This window comes from Vicugna pacos, chromosome 8, assembly GCF_048564905.1.
Source record: "Vicugna pacos chromosome 8, VicPac4, whole genome shotgun sequence".
NCBI lineage: Eukaryota > Metazoa > Chordata > Mammalia > Artiodactyla > Camelidae > Vicugna > Vicugna pacos.
The window spans coordinates 37,027,300-37,040,133 of NC_132994.1; the positions used below are offsets into that span (position 1 = coordinate 37,027,300).

General features: G+C 37.0%; 1 long non-coding RNA gene across 1 annotated transcript in view; it reads right to left on the reverse strand.

Annotated features, from left to right (window-relative positions):
• The window catches only part of LOC116281549 (uncharacterized), a 489,842-nt gene that overhangs the window by 26,262 nt on the left and 450,746 nt on the right, over nt 1-12,834 (reverse strand). The window contains exon 3 of the long non-coding RNA XR_012074938.1: nt 9,187-9,261. This is a non-coding gene — a long non-coding RNA (uncharacterized lncRNA). The remainder of the gene's footprint in view (nt 1-9,186; nt 9,262-12,834) is intronic.

A 12,834-nucleotide genomic window follows, 5' to 3' on the forward strand; every position in this document is an offset into this window, starting at 1 on the left:
TTCAACACACTAATATTAAAAAGAGTTCCTTAAAAGTTACTGATTCCCCTAAAGGAAAAAGTTGTACTTACATATTCAATTATTCAGGATCAATCCACTAAGACTAACTCACTAGATTTTAAATTCTGGGAGATCAAGGACCCATTTCATCTTCTTAAGCCTTTTTAGATACTTGTGCATTGTGGGTGGATCATATGGGCCTTTGGTAAAATTTGTTGAATGAATGAATAAGAAGAAAAATGTTAGTTCTTTAAAAAAAATAAGTATGTGAAGATTTAGGCATACAACCTAAGAGCTAACAACTCAGAGTATAAATGATCTCAAGTTCATAAATCATTAGTACATATTTTCAGATTTTACCTGAAAATTAGGATTGGTTTCCTAAAGAACAAAGAGATGATACCAAAATCTGATCATCTCTTTTGAAAAGATATTACAAATGTCTGATCACACATGCACATTGTAACTGCACTGCACACTCTCATTCTCATATGAAAAATATTTGGCAACACAAAGCAATATTAAAATAAACATGAAATTATTCACTGTCTGAGATCACACTTTGCAACTTAACTGTGATTTTATATTTTAAACTAAAATACATTAAAACATATGAGATAGCATGGCAATAGCTCAGTTATGGAGAGGGCATTAGTGTACTTTCTGATCTAATGACCCTAAGAGGAATACACAGGGTAGAGTAAATGCAGAAAAGGGTATAGTGTGTGGTTGAATAGCAGGCTTTCCAACATCAATCTGCCACCTCCTTCAGTAACCTTCCTCCTGGCAAAGCTTTACTAGAAGGGTGAGTTGGCCTTAAATCTCAGTTCTCTGCAGGAGGTAGGGATCATTGCCAGGATCATCTCCTCTCATCATTAATACAGTCAGTTGATACACTCTGACAGGCACTTATGCCCATTTCAAAATATTGAAAGGGGTCAATCTCAGCTAAACCAGAATTTGCTTAATTGCTCTTGCTAGCTGCCTGTGGGGTTTCAGACAGCAGCAATGTGGGACAAAGCAGTATCAAGCTTTCCTAACAAGTTGTACAGCTTAGTGACCCTGCTGACAAATGACCTTTCAGCGCTCTGTCACATATCTACAGAGGACCTCTTCCCTCGGCATAAAAAGTTAGGATCATTAGAAGTGTGAAACTTGATGGAAGTCCCTAATAGGGTTTTCAGTTTTCAGCAAGATAAATCATCACTTAGTTAAATATCACCTCCCCTCATACCCCACTTTCACTGCTTCAATTGTAATTTTTCTAAAACCATAATACTCAAGGCAAGACCTGCTCACCTAAAGGTTTTGCTCTTAAGATTCACTACATATGAAACAGCTTGTCATCTCATAACTATAAGGGGAGGGTAGCAGAAATAAGCGAATGGATCCTTTTAAAAGCAAAGAGATGAGATATATTTAAAGTTACTCAAATTTTCCTTAAAAAATCAACTTCATTATTTTAACTATGAAAAGATAACTAATAAAAGTCCTTTTGTCAGACACACAAACAGGACTAGAGTCACCACTGTAGTTTGTAGATGTGAAAGGGGCTCTCAACCACACACATACAGCACATAATCAAAATTTCACTGATTCGTTCTAGTTGTAGGAAGTCAGGTTGAGTTCATGAGTTAGAATTACAGAATATTCTCATAATATAATTGGATTTATTAACTTAGTTTCATAACAAGAATGTAGATTAGCTTAACAATGTGTTATAATAGACCTTTTTGGATGTAATAGAATAGTTCTGTTCTTGTTGTTTTCAAATGGTTACTTACAAGAATATGCATCCTATTATGTAGGTTACTACTTTTCTTACACTATTATTAATACTATTAATTTAATGTATCTTCTTTTTAGTAAACCTATTCTGATAGTGTGAAAGGCTCTTGCTTCAAATGAGTTCGCTTGACTATTTCCACAGTAACACATACCCTTTTTAAAAAATGCTTTCTGCTGCTGCTTATTAAAATGTGATTTATCTTCTCTAAGAAATGGGTATGTTTGGTAAAAGAAAATAATATCCTGTAAAATAGTTACAGGATAAGAAAAGAAGGAAAGAAGAAGCACTATCAACCTCAAAATATGAAGTTTATCTTGTTTCTGTTGTGTTTATCAACAGTAAGTATAGGTCCATATATAAAATTTATGATAAAATGCTACAATTCTTCCTCTCTGAGGTGACTATTATGTGTCCGTATATATATATTCATATACATAAATATACATCCACATATCTGTCCACAAACACCCACATATGTACGTGTCCCTACACACACTTGTATATACTTAATATATAAAACACACATGGTAGCTTATTATTGGTTTAGTTAAACATTGAGCATCACGAGCAAGTGTATGTTAATTCAAGGAACTAAAGATCCTGGAGCTGAGGCTTAGGATTAATCTCTTTAGTATTATGTAACACTGAAGTGGTAAATGAACGTTCAGTCTGATTTTCCAATCACTGACCTGTATTTAAAAAGTGCCCAACAACCCATGGATCCTTTTGATTTTCTATCACCTGCCATATTTTCTAAGCATCCTTCTGTTAACTCCAAATAAACAATGACATTAGTAAAACAGAAGTTTTCTTGTGTGGAGTCATTTCCTGCTAATTTACTGCTTCATATCTTGAGAGAATGATACAATTCAAGCCACTGAGCTGCCTTTTGCATTCTAACTAACCCAATAGTTGCTGATTCACGGTAGAAAGGATAATCAAATCAATATGATGTTCAACTGCTTCGATGTATTTATAAGGATTTCTGTTAGCTGGCAATTCTCACCTTCATCTAAAACAATTTCCTCCATTTGGATATTTTTTGCCTATTTGATTAAATGAGATTTCTAATTTTAATTGTAGAAATGTAATACATATTGAAAGACATAAAAAACTACAGATCAGATAAAGGATATCCAGTTAAATTTACATTTCTGATAAATAGGAAATAATTTTTTAGTATCCCAAGTATTGCGTGGTAATACTAGTCTAAGTATTATACTAAAATGTTCCTTATTTATCAGAAATTCCCTCCCCTTTTTTAAAAAAAAATTGCTGAATCTAGCATGGCATCTCTGTAAAAGTGATCTCTGGCATCACTGACAGAAGACCATGAGTCTTCTGTGTAAATTTCACCCCACAAAACAAAATACATGAGGAATGACATTGCCCCTAAAATATTAGGATGCATTTCTCATTCAGTTATCTCAGAGGCTGGTTAATTTCATTGAAAATGACCAGAGTCTTTATTAATTGGATTATTAAATCCTAATCAGGAGAAAGATGTATAGGTAGGTGTGATTTTTAAAATATAAAAATATGAACCAAACATGAAGTTAAAGGCTTCTTTTTTCATACTTTTTTCTTGGTTTTCAGCTTTATGTAAAGAACTTGCTGGAGGCTGGAGGCTGTCAATTAGACATGAGAAGGGTCACTTTATCACAGTGACAAGTGCCTCTGGCAGCCACAGCAACTTGACGCCAGGCATAGGGCTCTGGGCTCAGAGACAGGGTCATAGACCTCAATGTAATGTTCACAGAGGCCACGGGGATAGACCACCAGGCAGTACCAGGCAGTTCTGGCCCCTTAGTCCTTAAGGAGCAAGGTGGTGCAAATAAAGTTTTTATGGTAGTATTTTCTGGGTCCAGAGAAGATGAAGTCAGATCAAGAACTGTTGCTCTCTACTGACTTTATAATGAATATTAGTACAAAGGTGAAGTATCTGCCAAGCAGCCTTCCTGGTGATCAGGAGTGTGAGAGAAGGACATTTTCTACAGCAGCTCCTAAAGTTAAGCTTGGAAATGAAAAACCTCATTACAGATAGCATTCCTTTTTCACACAGGACAGTGCATAACACTCCTGAAATAAAACTCAAGCTTCACATCCATCTATCTCAGTGTTGGCTGAGAGCTGAAAATGAAACCTCTGTCAGAGCCATTTCAACAGGTGTATGTTTTATGAGCACAACCACTGTCTCCATTTTCTAGTTTTATTCCAAAAGGAAAAGAGATAAGTCTCTCTTAAGAGGGCAGATAATGTGCCTCCTCTACTGTAAATTTTCAAATAAAATCTGAAGTATATCTGCATTGAGAAATGTAGCCCATTGATAATTACTATGATTCAGTAATTATCAGGTACCACTGTAATAATTGTTCTTATGTCAAGCAAATTAAGGTGATGTTTAAAACTCAAATGCCTTACTGGGCAATGTTTTTTTGTGTGTAATATAGCCTGCTTGTAGACAAACTTCTCATTTGCAAATGAGACTGAAACAGAATGCTCTTATTTTGTTTTAACATTTGTAAATAGAGAGATACTTTCTAGTTTCAAACTAGTTCCCATTGTAGCTTGTCAATGATTTACATATATATGTAGAGAGAGGAGATATATATGTAGAGAAGGAAATACAGATATGTAAATTTATAATTATTAGGAAAAAGAAAACTGTGACTTCTAATAGGTAAAAAAATGTTTCATGAATGTTTACAAGTGAATGCATGGTATCCCAGTCCTAAAGCAGAAATCCAGCCAAGCACTATGACTGTGTGCTTGTGCACATTTACTCTTATGACTACTGAGCATGACTGCACCTTCTGAATCATCTTTATCAAGTATTTTTGCCATTGTTGTTCCTCCTATGGGAATCATGTTTGTTCTGTCCTACTATACAGCTCAACAGTAAATCAAACTCTAGATTGTAGGCTCTAATGGTTAAAAAAAAAATCCCCCATTCCATTGAGAGAACAGATTCAGAAACATTTACTTCATTTTTCATATGTTAGACAAATTTATTATTATCATATGTAGAGGTCCTTTGATTTTTCAGAATAAATACCAGTGCTTTATAGGTGTGAAGTAAAAACTAAAGCAGTCTAGCAACTTCTCAGTGAGCTAGAATGTACCCTTCTTTTGAAAAATAGTGCCTGCCTTGCTTTTTTATCTTAATTGTAGTTTATTTATAATATTATATTAGTTTCAGGGGTACAGCATAGTGATTTGATATTTTTATAAGTTACATTCCATTTAAAGTTATTATAAAATATTGGCTACAGTCCCTGTGCTATACAATATCCTTGTTGCTTCTTTTATATACGGTAATTTGTACCTCTTAATCCCCTTCCCCCTTCCCTCTCCCCACTGGTAACCACTAGCTTCTTCTCTGTATCTGTGAGTCTATTTCTGTTTTGTTATAATCATTCATTTTTTTATATTCTACATATAAATGAAAATATTCAGTATTTGTTTTTCTGTTTGACTTACTTCACTAAGCATTAACACCCTCCAGGTCCATCCATGTTTTTGCAAAGGGCAAGATTTCATTCTTTTTAAATGGTTGAATAATATTCCATTGTATATACATATACACCACATCTTCTTTATGCATTTATTTGTTGATGGCACTTAGGTTGCTTCCATATCTTGGCCATTGAAAATAAATGCCTAACTTTTTATAAATGGTATGAGAATGAAAATAAGGCAATAAGGAACCGCAGTTTACCATAATTGAGAAGAAATTTAGAAATGGAGAATGTCAATGTATAAATTAAAACAAATTCTTTCCTACTCTCCCCATCAAAAAGTGAAATCTAATTGCCCATCTGAGCTGGCTTTAGTGATTTCTTTGACCAGTAGAACATGTCAGAAATAGTGTTCTATGGCTGTGCCAGAAGAAGCCTTGGAGCTTCCACCTTGGTCTTGTAATGTCCCCTCTGGGAGTCTGAGCCTGCATGTAAGAAATTCAAGAATCCCCAAACTGCCACCCTGAAGAGGTCATGTGCAAGTGGTCCAGCTGACAGACTCAGATGAGTATGCTTTTCTAGGCATCTCCATCAAGATGCCAGACAGGAGCAGAGCTGTCTTGGGCCCTCCAGGACAGTCCTATCGGCCGAATTCTACCGAGTGATGTTTATGAAACCACATGGACAAGAAGGAGCACCCAGCCAAGTTCTGCCCAAATGTCTGATCACAGAAGTCATAAAAAATAATTAGTTGTGGCCTTAAGCCACTAAGTTAGTTGTAGGGTCTTTTGTTATGTGGCAACAGATGACTGGAACAGACCTCTCTACCAGAAACCAGAGTTGGTTCTAGAACAGAGCAGGTATCTGTGTGAATGACACCTCAGCCCTACTGCTTTTGACCTTCTATCCTCTGGGTGTGGCTGACTTCACTCCCAACAACTGGAGATACTAGTATCTAGGTACAAGGTAGGAGCTGGAATAGACTGCTAATTCTCCCTCTGAAAAAAATAATCATCACTGTTTAATTTTATGTGCTTTAAGTTCTCAGCTATTGCCCTTACTAGTTGTCCTTAAGCTAGAGCTGTGCTTCTGGCTTTCAGATCAGTGTCTGGATCTGGTTAGCTGCTGCCAGACACACTGATAATCTGGTTGAGAGCCCACATAAGACCCCCTCATAATTACCTTTCTCCTGCTCAGCCACTCTGATGGGTGTATGCACCGAAGCCAGAATACTGCTAAAATACATTAAGACAGAGAAGAAGCTAATCAACTTTCTTAGCCTGCCTGAGCTGCTGTGACCGAATACCATCGACTGGGTGGCTTAAACCACAAACATTTATAGCTCACAGTCCTGGAGTCTGGAAGTCTGAGATAGGGTGCAGGCACAGTTGGGTTCTGATGAGGGCCCGTTTCCTGGCTGGCACACAGCCACCTTCTGGCTGTGTGCTCAGAGGGCCTTTCCTAGATGCATGTGCATAGACAGAGAGCGAACTCTTTTCCTCTTGTAAGCGTATGAATCCTCTCAAGAGGGTCAGGCCCTCATGACCTAGTCTAAATCTAATTACCTGCTGGAGCCCCTTCCTCCAAGTACCATCACAAAGGAGGGTAAGGCCTCAGTATATGAATCTGGGGGATGCAGACAGTTAGTTAGTCTGTAACAGATGGTGTGTAGAAGAGTTAACACCACAGTCCTAAGACTGCTATCTTTAGAAAGGCCGTCTTGCAATGTTGGCCCTTGGCTGATGTTGGAGAACTAAGATTCTGGGATTGCTCCCACCAATCCCTAACTCATAAGAGGGACTCACTGGCCTAAACTGTTTGTGCAAACAATGAGGTTTGTGCTCAACAACTGCTTTCCCCCTGGGAGTCTGGAATTTGGGTATGTGCTTGGTGGAGGGTGCCCATGTGACCAGCCCCTAGTAAAAACCTTGGGCAGTGAGCCTCTGTTGAGCTTCCCAGGTAGACAGTATTTCACTCTTGTTGGCACAACTGGATGCTGGAGGAGTTAAGCATTTCCTGTGGGACTCCACTGGAAGAAGACTATTGGAAACATGCACCTAGTTTCCTCTGGACTTCACCCCATGTGCCTTTTCCCTTTGCTGATATTGCTTTGCATCTTTCCACTGTAATAAATCACTGACATGACCCACTATATGCTGAGTCCTCCTAGTGAATCCCTAGGCCTGTGGTAGTCTTAAGGACATCACACACAGATGGCAAATAGAGAACTAAGGAGAATCCCCCACCCATCCCTCCAGAACCAGTATTCCAAATGAAACTCTCTTGCTAAAACATTTTTATGATGTTTAATGAAAAGGGATTTGGATTTTCATTAATCAATACCAGTAACATGCAGGTTACTTCAGTGAGACTTTCTCCCCCAGTGACTTTGCAGCATCAGCTCTTAGCCAGCTCACCCTCCACCTCCATCTTGCCAGTTGTCACTCCTCATCCTTCATCTTGCTCCCTCAGCATCCTTTCCCGCAGTGGAACTCTCCTTGAAATACTTTCCTCAGCTTTTGAAGTACTACTGTTTCCTGATTTCCCTCTGACCCCTCTATCTACTCCTTTTTAGTCTTCTTCACTAGTTTCGTCTCCTATTTCAAATCTTCAAAAGTTAGAATGACTCGGTTCTGAGCTGCCTTCTGTTCTTTATTTAAACACTCTTCCGAGTTTCATGGCTTCTGGTCTTATGTCTTTAAATACCATGCATAAACCAATAACACTGAAGTTTATATCTCTAGCATTGAACTCTCCCTTGAGCTCCAGACTCTTATATAAAACCACTTAGGCTCTTTGCTTAGAAGCATAAAGGCTTTCAAATTTGAAATGCTCAGAGTAGAACTCCTGATTCTTTGTCCCAGGACTCCTATCTCTGTCCAAACCTCCTCTCTCTGTCTTCCTGTCTTGATAAATGCCATTTATCAATGACATTTAATATCTGCTCTGTCTCAAGCTACCAGCCATTTTTATTCTCAGTAATCAAGGTTTCACTCAAGAACATCACCAGATAGTTCTTTGGCTCCAGTGGGGTTCATGTGTCTATACTGCACCCTAGTAATGCCTAATGGGGACTCTTTAAACCCGCACTCTTGAACTTTTGTGAGGACACCAGATTCTTTGAGAATTTTATAATTATACACCCTTTCAGGAAAATACATACACCTACATAAATAAAGCATTATATATAGTTTTATCCATTTATATATATATAATCTATCTATTGTATATTTTATCTATATATTATATATTTCTATAAATATATATAACATATATATTTTAATGGATATATAACATTCAATGCATTAAGACAAGATGCAGAGAAAGAATCAAAATCATGAGAGGATAGTTTAGGTATACTAGAGTAAACAAGTTAATTCCAAAAATCTTAGTGATTTTTTTTTTTATTGTTTTGTTTGTTTTTTTCTTTTCTTTTCAATATAATGCATGCCCATCACTGTGTTTGGCACTTGCCTCTCACCCCACACCTTCCACTATCTAATTACAGTCTGCTCTAAGCCTAGTCTTAGCCAGTGGTATCTTCTGCCTGATTGGCAAGAGCCTTCTAGTGGTCCCCCTGCCTCCATTATTGGCCCTAATCATAATCATTTTTTGAATTACTATGGAGTGGGGGGTAAGCAAGTGAGTGCAGGAAGTAGACTGAATGAATGAGAATCTTGGACCTGACCTGACCTCTAACTAGTTCTGTCAATTTCCTTATCTTTAAAATGATGACCATAATAGCTTCTTTTATACAATCATTATGAGGATTACATACATTGATCTATGTAAACATAAAACATCTGACTAGCACCCAGTACAAGAAACACTCAGTGTTAGTAATTATTATTACTGCATTAGGGTTCTCCAGAAAAACAGAACCACTAGGATAGAGAGACATATAGTTAGAAGGAGATTTATTATATGGAATTGACTCACGTGATTGTGGAGTCTGAGAAGTCCTAAGATCTTCAGTCAGCAGGCTGGACACCCAGGGGAGCCACTGGATAGCACCTAGTACAAGAAACACTCAGTGTTAGTCATTACTATGGTATAGCTCCAGTCCAAGTTCAAAGGCCTGAGCACTAGGCAACCTAATGGTCTAAACTGCAGTCTAGGTTCAAGGACCTGTGAGCCAGTCCTGTAAGTTCCAGTCTGAAAGCTCACAGGCTCAAGACCTAAGAGGAGCTAATTTTTAAGGCAGGAAAAGACTGATGTCCAAGCTCAAACATTCAGACAGGAGTTCCCTCTTACTTAGCCTTTTGTTTGTTTGTTTTATTCAGGTTTTCAATTGATTGGATGATTGCCATGCATATTAGGAAAGGAAATTGCTTTACTCAGTCTACCAATTCAAATGTTCATCTTATCCAAATATACTCCCACTGAACTCCCAGCACTGAACTCTCCCTCGACTAGATCATTAGGTGCCCCAGAATAATGTCTGACCAAATGTCTGGGCACCTAATGGTCTAGTCAGATTGCCGCATAAAGTTAACCATCACAATGACTATCACTAGTTCACTTGCAGCCTGAGTAAGCTTTTAAAAGTGTAATCAGGTCACATCACTTCACTTCCTAATCCAAGTCCTCCAACAGTCTCCCACCACATTCCCTACACACACACACCTCTGACCCTGTAAGGGAGAGGATCCCGTCTACACTGCTATCACAGGCTCCTTCAGCCAGGTTCTTTCTAGGGAGATACCCCAGGCTTATCAGACGCTCCTCTACAAGGCCCCCACTTCAATGCCCATTGACACCCAGCTCAGAGAAATCACACCAAGCTTTCTGAGTTGCTTCTTTAAATCATTTCTCACTATTGCTGAGGCGAGAAAAACAGCACCCCCAGGGGACCACAGCACCTCCATGTTTCTCCAAATAAATCCTCTCTTAAGCCCTCAAATTCCCTAATTAAGTTCTTGGTCTTTATTTATATAGCCAGGAGGTGGATGATGTGTTGAGTTTCTGTACACTTGGGCAATTTATTTGCAATTTCTGCAGATAGTCTAGCACTTTACGATAGAATAAGGGGTCAGTTATCATATATTCTCCTGAGACCCCAACTAAAACTAATAAAGAAAGGGCCCCACTTTTTGTAATTTATTATATAAGCATTATCACATTTTTTCCAAAATGGATATTTTTCAGTATTACCAACAGTGTTTGAAATGTCCATGCTCACCAGCTTTGGATGCTTTTATTTGTAAACACTATACTTCATTAACAGTTAAAACACTAATAATAAAAATATTCCACTTTTATTTTTTACGTATGCATATAACCTCTTTAGGTAAAGTAGGTAAAGTGTTTACATATTTGCATGTAATTTAAAAGTATAATACGGATGAGATTAGACAATTTTTCATTTCTTTTATTGCTCAATAACTTACATTATTTTGTCTTTGGTTAAGAATCAAATGTTTATGTGCTGTATCCAGGTATGCTAGTCTTGGAATTCCTTTTGTGTGCATGAAATACATACATTTCCTTTGCAAAAAAACTTCCTGAAATTTAGTTTCCATATTTTCTTTTTTAACCTATTTTTTAGTATTCAAGAATTATGGGGAGTGTGTGCAAAATTGTTTATCTTTTATTTTGATTTTATCCCATTATCTCTAATGTTAGCTATTATGCCATTCCTAACATTTGATATTTTTAATTTCTGTTTTCCTCTAATTTCTCTGTAATCTTTATATTCACCTCTTTCATTAATTTATATTTACTTGAAAAACACTGAAAAAGATCTTAAAAAATAAGCAGTTTTCCCAATATCATTTATTGAATAATCTTGTCCTTCCACAATTACCAAGTTTTTAATAATATGTGACTGTAAATGAAGCTAATCTGAGACTATTCTGCTCCATTGATTTGCCTGTTCATTTTTTTAACCATTATCAGTATTTAAACATTATTATTGCCTTATAAAATTTGGAAACCTTTGTCATTGACTTTTGGTATCACAGTTGACCCTGGAACAACACAGCTTTGAAATACATAGGTCCACTGATTCACAGCTTCTTTTCAGTAAATACATAAATGTACTATATACGTATTTTCTCTTCCTTATGATTTTTCTTGATAACATTTTTTCCCAGCTTACTTTATTGTAATAATAGAGTATATAATACATACAACATACAAAATACATGTTAATTGATTGTTTATGTTATTGGCAAGGCTTTTGGTCAACAGGAGTAAGCTAATAGTAGTTAAGTCTTTGGGGAGTCAAAGCTATAGGCAGGTTTTCAACTGTGCAGGGTGGGTGGCACCCCAGCGCCTCCACTGTTAAGAGGGTCAACTGTATAAAAATTAAAAAACCTAGGATTATGTGTGTGTATGTGTGTAGAAATGGAATCAAAGTAATGTGCAGTGTGAAGAAGTCTAATTGATAGAATCAGTGTGTGGACTTTCCATGATTCTGTGTTTCAAACACTGATAAGGTCTTTGGAGACGGTTTTTCTTTAACTTATTAGAGCTCCCAACAGAGGAATTTCTTCCCTTTGTTGTCGATTATCTGTGAGCCTCTGAATGAAGAATCAGTAGCTGAATGCACTCAGAGACAGTCTTTATTTAAACTGTTTTCCTCCCCACCTCCCACCCCAACTCCAGTTAAAGAACTTGAAGAATTAGCTACATACCAGTAAGATTCTCTATGTTATGGTTAAAAGCTAAAAATTAAAGCCATGCTCTCTGTCAACACTCCTGGAATAATTTATAGAATAATTTACTGAAGCCTTTCAGGGAGGACTTGGAAAGTAGATGTAGCATGGCAATTCTGACTTTGAAGTATAAAATGGCAGGCTTGCTTTCCCAATCCTTTTATCTCCTGAGAGCTAAGAGTTAAGAGTAAACTCAGGCTCCTAAATAAGAGTAATTAAAACGGACAGCAGGAAACAGGAGGGAAAAATGAACAAATTGTTTAATTTGGATTTGGAGTACAGTTCTTTTTGAAAAATAATCACTTCTCCCTTTAAATGAACACATCCAAATAGCCAGATTTTAATGTTGGTACAGGAAATGTTGGCTTAGTCCCAACTTCTCTATTAATAAAAAATGTGTAAAATTCAGGGTTTTTTTGCAATTTAAACACATTTTCACTGAGTCATCACTAATCATTTTGGCATCTTAGGAAGACTGAAAAACTGATGATAAAATGGAAAGTATTGGTATTAACTGCCAGATATTTGGGCCAATAGCTCTTGGTTCCTGGAAGTGATTTGATCCCAAGGCCTGAAGTCCTTGGTAATTAGCAGGAAAAGGGTGGCTGTGAGGGAGTTTTCTTACTCTTTCACTTTTTTCTCTAATTATTTTCTTTAAGAGACCTGGAAATGTTCAAGTGATCTTTTTAGGTCCTCTGCAAAATAAGGATAGCTTTTGATGTATTAATGTATCAAAGTAAAGCTTATAACACACAGGGATAGTGCATATTAGTGAAACAAAATGTCTATCTTATATTTATTCCATTCTAAAGCATAAGATGCACCAGGGAAAGAGGACTTGCTTTTGCTAATATAGTTACTAACATCTTGATGACAGTGATCCCCAGAGGAAGCCAAGAATCCGAGTAGACGTGTATTTGTGGGTAAA